The following is a 13,460-nucleotide window of genomic DNA, read 5'->3' as shown; positions in this document are numbered from 1 at the left end:
AAGCAATGTAAAGTAAAATGCTTGATGTTTGTAGCGTGTTTCTCTTGTCTTGTGTTCTAGGATGGCGTACATTGATTGCAGTATTTAATTTGTATGAAAAAAAGTAAAATCTAATCTATTTAAAAATCGCTGAAGTAATGTTGTTCAGTTTGACGAGTACGATCTATGTTTTAATTACCCGGTATATGGGAGAAGCTCCTTTTTCTAAAACATTACCATATCTTACCCAACGCAGAGAAGCCCAAAAGGTGGGTTTTTGACCTGTGTAGTGTATGTCTGCTTATGGTGCAGGTGTCGTAGTTCCCGCGGGATAGTGAAAATCGGATTCCACACGGACGGAGTCGCGGGTAACGGCTAGTCTATACATATATTTTAGAATTGATAGGTATCCTGGCTTGGTTATCTCCGGAAGCGACTGCGGCCGGAAGCTTTATGCGCCGGCGCTGCTCCGTGTGAGATGCTTGAGTGACGATGAGATAACGAAGGATATATCTAGGCATAAGATTAGATATAGGATATAAGGAATATGAATGCACGGCGACTTTAGTCAATCTCGTACAGCATGTTCGTATGGTCAACATGACTGTAACCATAAAACAAATAATACACGTAAGATGATTAGGTACAGATGTTATCGTTTGTATTTTCTTTCACAATTGACAAGATTTCATTTTTTTAACATCTGTTAATTACTACAGGAATCGAAAGAGTTTTGCCTCCTGAACATGGGAAAATATTTATTATAATTGATTTCTCCATATTAAAAAAATACAAAAAATTTAAAAAATATGTCTGAATTTGCCAACACTACAACAGAATAGATATGTTTCCTTTGCCTTTATCACCAGAAAAAGGAGCTGTCATAATTTTGATATTGTCTCTATGCAACGTCTGCGTCAGATTTACGTGATCTTTTTTTTAAGAGACTAGACAAAAGTAATGGATCTATTGTGTCGTAGTTTTGGAGTTATGCCCTTTTAGAATAAGCACATCTTAAAAAAAATGTAATAAATTAATTAATAGTTGTAGCGAAATTTTAAAAATATTAGTTTTTCTCTTTCCAAACAGAATACAGAGAACGAATCAAATTATAGTCTTAGAAATATGAAATCTTGTCAATTAATGTCGTCTTTTCCAGTCTTCATATATTTTCGTAGATTAAGTTACGGTAGCGAAATCAAATTCAAATAATTTATTTGCATAAACAAGTATAAATTGGAAATGTAATTCGTTTGGATTATTTTTGTAATAGCCCATTTTTTCAGTTAACTTCGTTGCACACTGATCTGGGAAAATAAATAGACTAGGCTTATAATAGGTTTACACATTGATCCTACGAGTGCATTTTCCCAAAAAGTGCACTTTTGCAAAACGTATATTCTCCCGAAATAAACACTTTATGTACAAATACGGCTCCTTTGTAAAAGTGTGCCTTCTGAGAAACTACCATTTTGAGACAGTGCAACCTTTAGGAAAATGTACCCACTGTGATGGTGGATTTTCCACCGGCGAGGCGAGTCGAGACGAGGCGAGGCGAGACGGGAATTGAAATTCGTATGCATGCTTCTCGCGGCGGCGCCGCAATACAAACTATTCTCGTCTCGCCTCGCCGGTGAAAACCTTCTGTCAAACTGATCCTCTAAAGAAGTGCCTCTTTAAAGTGCACATTTCGGGAAAGTGGGTTTCAAATGCCTAAGCCAATCCTACAACTGGAATACATACACTGACGTCCGTAACAACCGGCACAACATGCAACTGTTTATTGACCGATCTTAACCCTCTCGCTGCAGCGGCACTGGATGAGCCACAGATATAGATTACACTAGATAACGCAAACACCTCAATCTGTATGAAAACCAACCGTGTCACTTTTTTATATCTACTGTGACGTCTCAAGAGCGAATTAGCGATGTGAATTTCCCGATGTCCGCCCAAAATCGATTCAAATGCGGCGCCCGCCCGCGCCGTGGGGCTCGAGTCAGTCGCTAGTCATGATTAGTCAGTTAGCGGTCAGTCTTTGTATGGGGCCAACCCCGACGTTTGGTCGGGGTTCGTACACGCGAAGTAGATGCATTTGCGTAATCTAGTGTAATCTATATCTGTGGGATGAGCAGTAAGTCTCGCGAGCGGGGCGCGAGCACGTCGCAGGCGCCGGCTGCTAGTTCCCGGCTCTGCAAACAACACAGGGGATAAATACAGTAGGTATGTTTACCGGGAAAATGTTAAAAAACTCTTTTTTACTGAAAAGATTGATGCAACTGTCAAGAGCAGACACTACAAATACTACTGTCTACCTGGACCCGGCTGGTCCTAGGTTCGATCCCCGGTCGGGACAGATATTTGTGCGCAATATTCGTATGTCTGTCGAAATATCAATATCATCATCATCATTATTTAAGAACCGGAACACGTCCACTACTAGGCCTTTCTCGAGCACCTTCACGACGATTAGGTGTTTTTTATACGATAGGGGGAAAATGAGCCACGGGTCACATGATGGAAAGCCATCGCCGCCGTCCAGCGAAACCCACAATGTAAGTTGAGTTACAATCAGCTTGATCTACCCGTAACCGATGGCTACCAGCTTATGCCGCACTTACATTCAGCCGAAGTGATCAGGTATGTGAGCTGGGAACTGGGCAGGACGAGTCAAAGTCAAAGTCAAAATATCTTTATTCAATTTACGCTAAAACAAGCACTTATGAATGTAAAAAAATCTACCACCGAGTGTGTAAACAGGATACTTCTCATGCCACTGCCATTGCCAAAGAGCGGATAAATCTGGCCGCCCTTGCGGGAGCAAACACCTCGCCTTCCAGTACACTTCAACACATCCCAGACAGCTGTTTTAAATCCACTATGCCCCGGGTTCGCATCTGCGCCGCTCGCACGCCGGGATCAGACGCACGCGCTAATCCAGCTCGGGATTACGACAGTTGCAGCGGAAATTAATAGATGGCGCTGTAATCAATGCAAAGACCCATCAATTATGCGATGCTTTTAGGATGCGGCGTTTGCAGTGTTGTCTTTGCTTACGAAATGAGTGTTAAGTTCTTAAGACGGCGTTGAAGTAATGTAGTGAGAATGGAAATTTATTGCAAAGGTACAACCTACCTCTAGGTATCCATAGCTTCAAAATTTTATGTACTAAATATTTTTGCCAAGTGCCTTGCCTACTACTAATTTACATAAGTAGGTAGGTACCTAATGTACCTACTTGTACCAAGGTCAACCACAGTCAATGATTCATAATGTAAATAAAAGAGCAGATTAAGGGGCTATTTCGTCATCCATTGATTGTCGGATAAATTTAATAAATCGATGGTGAAGCAGGGGGTAAACCAGTTATTACAGTTTCCTAGGTACTGATATTACAATACAATACAATACAAAGACTCTTTATTGTACACCAGACATAGTAAGCGATACAGAAAACAAATTATTAAAATTACAAGGTAAGCGATAGGCGGCCTTATCGCTTAAGAGCTATTGAGCTAGAGATATTGATCGCGATTCGCATATTGTCAGTAAATTCTAAAACATCATGCTCCACTTCAGTATTTTTTGCGATACCTACCTAGTTACATACCTTACGCTTCAATAAATGTGACATAATTTAAGTGAATTGTGTCGAATACCATGAACATTATGATTAATGTAAATATAATAAAAATAGTTATAATTATAATGAAAATAATAATCCATACCATTCTGTACTATTAAATAGAAAACAAGCTGATACACAATTTCAGAATCACAGTGTAAGCATCGGTGGTTCAGTGGTAGAATGCTCGCCTGCCACGCGGGCGGCCCGGGTTCGATTCCCGGCCGATGCAATCTTTTTAATGTTATTTTTTGTTTTTTTTAATGAACTTCACGATGTATTTTTGGGAATTACCACGGAAATTTTTAGTGCATTCCGGAAATTTGGTAGAATTTTGATAGTTGGAAGTCCAGAATTATCTTAAAATTATCATGGGATCGGTACGTGTAGAATCAAAAAACCAAACATACAAATGAAATAATAATTCTTATAGTCATTTCACATCACATACGTTTCATTCAATCCAAACAGGTTTCCTTGGACTACTTATAGATCTACGAACACGGCTCCACTCACGCGCGAGCGCCTGGCCGCGCGAAATAGCAAAGTTCATCCAGTTAGACAAATATTGCTCAGCTACTACACTAAATTGGCGATTCTCAATTGTGCATTGGATTTTATCTTGCGCCTTGATGCGAGAAACGTCGATCGCATTATGATTTTCCAGAGGATAGTTTTATGGAGAAATTTATAGGTAAATTTTTGCCAAGTTTCGTCAGCTGAATGATTTCGTACTTTACTGAATTGGATTTATAAGAAATGAAAATTAATTTTATTTTACAATAAAAGCTAAGATCTACTCGTGACCACGGCAACTGTAACGTTGCCGAAACGACGAGGTAAATATTACTTGTGTAATAATAGCGTGATAAGTCCCGTTTGTGGTATTTTGACTATGAGTGAGAATCACGAAAGTTTAAAACGTTATAAAAGCTATGATGTTTTCTAGTGGAATCTGACAGTACCTATTAAATACCACTCTTTTAGAAACAGCTCAAAGATAGTTATATACTGTGTTGATAATATGCTGTAATATACATGTCATGTTTATAGATATATATTGTCCGACACAATGTAAATTGTTATGGAAATAAATATACTGAATACTGAATATATACTGAATAAACATATATACAGGTAGGTATTGAAATATGTAGCTAACTAGGTAGTCTCAGTTAAGTTGCGTCTATAGGAATACAAAATAGCTAATACAAAAGCTGTAAATTGTAAATTCTCTGGTCTCCGCGATACAGGCCCAGAGTCTAGTGCGGAGTCCGCCGATGAATCTAAATTGTAACCTTGTTATATTTCAAATAAATTCTTTCTTTCTTTCTTCTTTCTAATAGCAAGTACATGTTTTCGTTATTTTATTTGTCACATGTACTTATAATATTATGCTAAGCACCTATCAACCTCCATCCGCATGCCAATAGCAATGTACCATCATCCAAATATGTGGTCTACCACCCTAAAGTTGATAATCGTTTGCATATCATAAAACAATAATGCCAAAAAGACATGTCTGTCAACTTGAAAGTTCGACTTTAGCGACAATTTCGTTTGATAGGAACTTGTTTAAAAATTGATAGACCACTTATTTGGCTGATGGTACCTACCCAGTAGCAGCTACTTATGCTATACCAACAAGTAAATACCCATTATGTAAAGGACACTTACAACAGAACTATCCTGCCATTTCATCAATATTATTAAGTAAATCTCCAATATATTGCCATTAGCAAGCCGCAATCCCTTCGTTATTCTAAAGCACAGAGCTCCGACACGTCTTCCGAAGAGGGTTTAATTAAAAATATGTCAGCCACCCCAAGGGGCTTAGGGTGAAGGTATTAGAGAATGTTGTCGCACGGTGAGCGGTGAGCCTTTAGGAAATTAGGTGCAACGTGCTTTTGCACTGTAACTTTCAACCCGTGGGTGCAATGCGGAATTAATTGGAAGATTTTATATTGCAGTCTGGTTTTTAAATTCCTGCGCAAAAAGAAGGGTGTTGCCTATAAGTTTGAAGCCAATATTAGTTTGTATGTCTGTTTGTGGCATTTTAGCTCGCAAACGGATGTATCGATTTCCATGCAGTTTTTACGTGAAAGCACAGAATAAGTAATAGTACCTACAGTGAAAGCGAGTTTCGCTTGCAGTGTTTTTTAGATGTTTAATTAGAATCGGTTCAGCCGTTTTTGAGATATTGAACTTTAAAACGACAATGTTGGGGGTTCTTAACTTTTTAAGTTGTTTAGTTAATTGCAGAGAACCTTATGTACTATAAGTATTGTATATTGGTACATACTGGGTAATGGCCTTTCCTGTAAAAGTATTTCTAAAAAGAGAGAAGAGCTTCGCATTAAGCAGCGTCTGTATGAGTATTCAGTATTTATTTCCTTAACATACCTTTTCCTTACATTGTGTCGGACAATATAATAATCTACACACATGACATGTTTACTTAATTTATGATTAATTATTAATTACCTGTGAATTCACTGACCGCTAGCCCTTCTTCAAAAGAAAATCTCTGAGGCGGTGCATTTGAAAATGCTTAAATTATAAGGTTTTTATGTAGGCTATTGTACAAATTTTTAGTTTGGTTTCTTGTGCTATGTTGAACTACTCTGAGGGTGGAGGCGATGGATTTTTCTAAGTGTTTTCTGCGTGTGGTTTGTCTAGAGATTCTCTCTTCACATTTAGCAGAATGTATGAGACAAGGTGCCGCCAGGATATTTAATTTTATAAAATGTTCCCTGCAGGGCTGCCACGATGAGATGCGCACCATTGTTTCTAATAGCTCGTTTTTGTATAGTAAATGATTTTCGGATGTTGTATGCATACTTTGATGATCTGCAGCAGCAGGGCTACTACGAAATTCAAAAATCGAAGTTCATTATTTAATACGAATACTAAAGTTTTTGGAGCATGTCTCGAGGCGAAATGATGAATAGGTAGAGAAATTGTCGTTCAGGAGTGGAGGGCACTAGGCCACGTGTGAGATCACCCATGAGACAGACTGCCTGGATCGGCGAATTAAACTGTCTATATTCTCAGCGAATAGACTAAGTATACCTAAGTTGTCAAATATAATTTCGCCTTCAATCCTAGCCTATATAAGCCCCACTGCTGGGCACAGACCTCCTCTCAGAACAAGAAAGCTTGGGCCATAGTTCCCACGCGGGCCCACTGCGGATTGGGAACTTCACACGCACCATTGAATTGCTTCGCAGGTTTGTGCAGGTTTCCTCACGACGTTTTCCTTCACCGCAAAGCTCGTGGTAAATTTCAAATGTAACTCCGCACATGAATTTTGAAAAACTCAGAGGTGCGAGCCGGGGCTTGAACCCACGACCCTCTGCTTGAGAGGCGATAGGTCAAACCACTAGGCCACCACGGCTTTTAAAATGATAAAAAGTCAACTTCAGGCAATATTATCATATCGTTAAAATCTACGATTTGTTTAGCAATGCAAATGTTACAAACGGCATATCTATTGACACGTAAAGCCAGCGACAGCGCCCTACCATTTCAAAAGCATGCATAAGCATACCAGCATGTAGTAGAGTAATTTGACACGTTTTATACGATTCTAATGACGTCTAAATAAATGCAGTGAGTGTCCCCTGCATTTAGTGGGCCATTAAAGGCCATACAGCGCTTGCAGTGCCCTTTGCCGTGGGGGGTCGATTATGAAGTGTAAAAACTAAATTGGACATAAAAATAACCCCTCGCTATCGAATGTGTCGTAAAAGTTAACGAGTGGAAAATGACACGAGTTGACTTGTTTAATTGTTGTACATCGTTGTAGACCAACGATGTTGTAGACTGAAGATTAGTAGTGAAATGTTTAGGGTATTCTTGACTTCCTTTAAGTCACCTACTATGTGGTGTTCAGTAATAAAGTTTACTACTTATATAGGTACCCACTGTCATGGCTCAGCGATTAAAAGAGAACCTTGGCGTCCTTCGTCAAAGAACGCCACTCTGCTCTGCACTAGGCCACGCCTCGTGTGCGTTTCCTTCGGCACTTTCTACCCGGTACAGTGAAACTGTGGAATCAACTTCCGTCAGCAGTGTTTCCGGACAACTTTGACCTCGGGGCTTTCAAGAAAGGGCTTATACTTTCTAAAGGCTGAGAACGGACCAATGACTCTCTTTGAGTAGTTGGTACTCATGTAAGGTGGTGATAATTACCCATCAGCACCCTCTTGCTCTTTTGCCTCCCTCTCACAATAAAAAGAAAGAAAGAATAGAAATTCTGGACCTGGACCATCCACCGGTATCTAGGCAGTCCGATTGGACGTCTTCCACCTGGCTGGCTGTGTACGTCCATTTCACAGCTTGATCCTATCCATCCTCTCAACATGGCCAAGCCGGGACAACCTTGCGGTCCTGAATTCACCGATGAAGTGTTATTGTATTTTATCGCCTTTGTTACTGTTATACCTTGTCCAGTCCAGACGGAGCGTTTTGCGCTCGAGGGCACTCGCACGTTTATACATTCGGGCGTTCCCGAGGTACTAGAGCTACATACACCCCCTCCCCCCCAGATGCTCACACGCGCTTCCATAGAGAGTATTTGGACGGAGTGTATGTAGCTCTAGTACAGTCACCAGCACCAATATCTGACACAACAAGCGTGCATAAATATCTGATAAGACCCTATTTCCAGGGCCGGAAGGACGTGTCAGATATTTTTGCACGCTCCGCTGTGGCAGATATTAATGCTGGTGACTGTACGTCGGGAACGCGCGGATGTCTATGCGCGAGTGCCCTCGCGCGCATAACGTTCTGTCTGGACAGCAGGGCTACTACGAAACTCGAAACTCGAAGTTCGTATCGTACCGTCCCTCTCGCTCTCGTATTAAATAGTAGATATAAGTGTCAGAGGGACCGCACGACACGAACTTCGAGTTTTGAGTTTCGTAGTAGCCCTGCAGGATCTTACATTGATATCTCCAAATCCCCGTTCGAGTTACTGGTGGTTGTAAATTAGTTCGATTGACGACAATCAACAGTCCATCGAGTCAGATTGCAGCCACGCTCCACTCACGGGGCAGGGGCATAAAACTTTTATTCACCCATAAAACTAAGCAGTCGTGCTTGCTTGCAGCAAATTGATTTAGTGCGTGCACGCACGATAGCTGGCTGTCGGTTAGGATAAGTGTAATTTAACAACCCTTTTTAAATTTGATTTTAAACACCCACGGACTCGTATACACTCACGACGAAATGTACTTTAAACACACCTACAGTCAAACATGCTTTTCACATGTGTCTGTAGGTGGCATAATATTTGAAAGTCATAAGTAATGCTTGTTTCTTATTGTTGTTAGTCAAAAATTTAACACGAGCTTTACAATTAATGATAACATCGTGAAGAAACCTATATAAATCAATGAAGCAATTACTACGGCCCAAGCTCTTTCATTCTGAGAGGAGGCCTGTGCCCGGCAGTGGGACGTATTATGGCCTGGGATGATTGACATTTAGACGGTTGGCGGTCCTCTACTGTGCGTTTTTCCAGAAATTTCCTGCCTCGCACAGCAAAACTCTGGAATGAACTATCGCCTGCGGTATTCCCGGACTGATATGACCTTCAAGTTTTCAAGAAAAGAGCGTACTCCTACCTTAAAGGCCCGCAACGCACTTGTGACTCTTCCGGCGTTGCAGGTGTCCATGGGCGACGGTAATCGCTTACCATCAGGCGATCCGCCTGCTCGTTTGCCCCCTATACCATAAAAAAAAAATTGAGTGTGAGTTTATTTTCTCCTCTTTCTGCGCCTGTATGTGGCGTGTATGTGGTGTGGTAGTATTAATTTTTAGACCAGAGAGCCGCTTTTTTCACAACACGACTTTAGACGTACGTTTGTACTTACCTAGTATATAAAGCCGATCCGAGACTTGCAAGAAAAATCGTGCAAGTTGTATTACATTGCGAGGCCGTAAGGCCAACGAGTTTATAATGGGCAATCGAGCGCCGCAATGTAATGCAACTTGCACGATTTTTCTTGCAAATATAAACTCGGCTTAAAGTACGGTCAATTCATGAGCCACCATAGAAACATTTCACTGTAAACGTCATAGTGATATCGCTTTAATTAACAAGGAAAATCGTAATGACTTTTTCTTTGAAAAGGTTCCATGGTGACTCATAAATTAAAATCCTTGACCGTACATACTTTTAAAAATATCCAAGAATGTCGTCACCCTCGTAAAACCTAGAAGTCGAGCAGATTTGTTGACTTTTTGCCAAAGTCATAAATGGCGAATGGGCAGTCCGGGCACCCGATACCTTCCGAAAGCCGTTTGTTTGAGAGCATCCGCGATCGATAAAAATCTGTTTACTATGCACTTACAATAAAATATTGATATCGTATAGTAAAGAATAGACGACCATGTATAATTTAATTGGCACGTTATAAAAAATCTGCCAAGTGGTTACAAAACTAGGAATCGTATTAACTACGAGTAAAATATGTACAAGATTACCATTAAAATGTCAAATTCAAAACGTCATCAACAAATTAAAATGCTTTTTCTAACAAAAGGTCTTTCGGTCGACGGCTAATCGTTTCATCCTTCAAATTCAAGTTAGAGTCTACTTACATACGTTGAAATTTAAGTAGCCTCTATTAAGTAAGTAATTTACGGCTACATTCCGTAGGAAACCTATCTAATATAATTTTCAATTAACGAATGGATTAACCATGGATACGTCATGAATTAACCCATAGTACCTATAATACTGCTTTTCACAACACACCAGCGTCTACGTCGTCTCAGTGTATCTGCAACGCCGCCCGCCCTAACTTTGATCGCTACAGGCGTTGGGCGCTCACTCGCTCGCTAGCGACCGCGGCGACCGCCCGCCCTCGCGCCGCGACGACTCGGCTACGATCACGACACGACATGACTTCGAGTGAGTGACTGTGAATGACGGAAACTCTAAAAACTAGATTGTAATTTTATCTTTACAAACTTTTTCGTAGTATTTTTTAAATAATCTATGTAGATAAGGTAGTAGATGTGTTTAATAATAATCATAAAATAACGGTTAAAAATATCGATCAATTTAAACAATCGTTAAGCAGTTAACCCGGTGTTAAACAATACAAACAAACGTGGTGTCGACGGACTTATGAAGCGACAGGGCTGTTTGAAACTGTACTTTGATTGTTGGAAATAAGGTCGATGCTTGGTTGTTGGGAGGCGGAAGGGAGTAAATATTTACGGAGCCGGAGGTGAGGGAATGTACGCGCCGACTCAGGTGAGCTTCCGATACTTGCTGTGCATTTTGTTATTAGACTTAAGAGATCCCGGTCTCATTTGAAAACTAGGCAACAGAAATAGATGAAATTTTGTAAGTATGGAACTAGACGTAATTATGTATGCCTGTGGTTTTCAGATTTTCATATAAATGTGTAATATCAGAATTACAGGAGCTCAAAAGTCGTCAAAAAAAAAGATGTCAACTTTGCACGAGAATTACAGACTACCTAATAAAGCATTTTTACAAAAATCGTAAAAAAAACAGGCATAGAAAATATAATGAATATCTTGATCGTAAAATATCATTCATTTCTGTGGTATACTTCTCGTATAATATGAGGACAACGAAACCCTAAATTCAACCGCCCAAATCTTGAAAAGCCTACAGATATCTCGATATAAATTACGGACGTCGTTGCGGAAGGCATGGGGGGGGGACGGCTGCGAGCGCTTATGTCACGAGCGATAAAGACAGCAATATTCAGTTGGCTAAAACGGAGCTTTGAGGTACAGTCACCTGCATAAATATCTGCCACTGTTTACCGTGCAAAAAATTCTGACACGTCCTTCTGGCCCTAGAAATAAAGTCGTATGAGATATTTATGCACGCCTTGTTGGGACATATTGTTGCTGGTGAACCATAAAAATGAGTTATGTTTGTACTTACTTCAGAAACAATGATTTTATGAGTAAAAATACGTCATTATGTTCAGAAATTAATAATAATAATAATAGTATTTTATGCAACTGTATCGTAATAGGGGTCCTTAAAACACGAGTGTGGGTTTATGAAACGAAGCGTAGCCGAGTTTAATAATAGGGTCACATGAGTGTTTTAAGGCCTAATTACGTACAGTTGCATACAATATTTTATCTATATCCACATATAAAATCCTCTATCATGTGTTCAAGAACCATTGAGAATGACCTGCATTAACGAGAACTAGGTAGTTGGTTTCTCTGTCTGTATGTCTGTGGCATCGTAGCTGCCAAACGGAAGGACCGATTTCGATGTGGTTTTTTTTACGTGAAGGCGATGTTTTATTAAAATCATAATGAAGAATGAGATGAGAGGGCTTGGGTCGTTCTCACACGGACTCAGTGCGGATTAAGAACTTCACATACACCATATTGTATGGCTTCGTAGGTGTGTGCCGGTTCATGTTTTCCTTCACCGTAAATTTCATGGTAAATTTCTCACATAAACTCCGCAAAACTCTTTGGTGCGAGCCCGGGTTCGAATCTACGACTCTCTGCTCGAAAGGTTCCCGCTCTACTAGGCCACCACGACCTATATTCTATCCGTATATTTAGGTATAGGTGAAATTTCATATAAATTAAAATACTTAAGATGAAGTTGAAGGTATAAGCCAAAATATATATTTTTTGTTTAAATAATAAAGTCTAGGTAACACAAAAAGTACATTTTGCAATTTATACATATAAGATAAAATCTCACCTAAGCCATAATATACATTCATTCATGGAACAAAAACATCGATAAAAACCACTAGGCGTTACATCATGAATACATATTTATAAACAGAAAATCTTAACCCAACTTTCGCTATTAAATTCAGTTCGTGTAAGCAAAAATCGAATATTGAAATTTCAGCCCACATAATACAGTGTAGTGGAGCGGCCGGCATTGCTATGCGTCCCTCGTCCGCGCCGCCATTCGGTCTTCCGCTCACTTGTTCATTCTTTCATTCATGAGTGAAGGCACTCGGACGGCACTAGCTGCTTTGTTTGTTGGTTTTTCTTTTTGCTGGTCTTTTGGCGACGCGTGCTAAATAAAAGACGTGGAAAAAACATTTTAGGCGGGGAATAATGCAGCTTTAAAAATATGAAAAAATCCTTTTATGGTAACAGTTAAAATAATGATAATAGTCTGTCTCTGTATGATTGTTTTTTTTTGAGTCTTTTTTTTATTTCAACTCCAAATTTGTTACTTTTACGGGTATCCCGTGAAACCATATCGAAAATACAAACTGAGACATGGATGAACGGAAAAACCAGAAAAAGAGACCAGCACTGGGAATCGAACCCAGGTCCTCAGCAATCCGTGCTGCGTGCTATAACCCCTACACCACTGCTGGACAGGAATCTAGACACGAATTTTTTCTATGCATACATATCTCAGGTACAGTCACGTCTAAAAATATGTATACAAAAACAAGGTTGCATAAATATGTAGTCATACATTGTATCAAAAATATTTATCTATTACTGACACCAAAAATTGTATTCATTAAACTTTTTCAGTATTATGTAATCACAAAATGCTTCAGAAAGTTGCATACTTAAATAAATTCCATTTAAATGTATCCACCTCGTAGGCAAAAATAAGTATACATGAATGGGTTCCATATACATATAACCACACCAATTTGGCAAATATTTTGTATACGCCGTTTGATTCATAAATATGTAAACACGATTTGATATTTTGATTCGTTTTTAAAGAATTACTGTTTTGTTAAGATTACATGTCTGTCTCTTTCGTAACCTGCATGCGGGCAGGGACATACATACTACGAATCCATACTCCATTAAAAATATTATATTACTGGGTGACCCGTTC

The 13,460-nt window shown here is 39.6% G+C and overlaps 1 long non-coding RNA gene and 1 other non-coding gene across 2 annotated transcripts in view; both read left to right on the top strand.

The window, feature by feature from the left end:
* Positions 1-13,460, top strand: part of LOC141430720 (uncharacterized) — a 264,703-nt gene that overhangs the window by 126,434 nt on the left and 124,809 nt on the right. The gene's annotated exons all lie outside the window — the stretch shown is intronic.
* TRNAG-GCC (transfer RNA glycine (anticodon GCC)) lies at positions 3,766-3,836 on the top strand. Its single transcript has one exon. It is a non-coding gene; the product is annotated as a tRNA-Gly (tRNA).

This window comes from Choristoneura fumiferana, chromosome 8 (assembly GCF_025370935.1).
Source record: "Choristoneura fumiferana chromosome 8, NRCan_CFum_1, whole genome shotgun sequence".
NCBI classification, from domain to species: Eukaryota; Metazoa; Arthropoda; class Insecta; order Lepidoptera; family Tortricidae; genus Choristoneura; species Choristoneura fumiferana.
The sequence above is the reverse complement of the archived record's forward strand: the minus strand, read 5'-3'. Positions and strand labels throughout refer to the sequence as shown.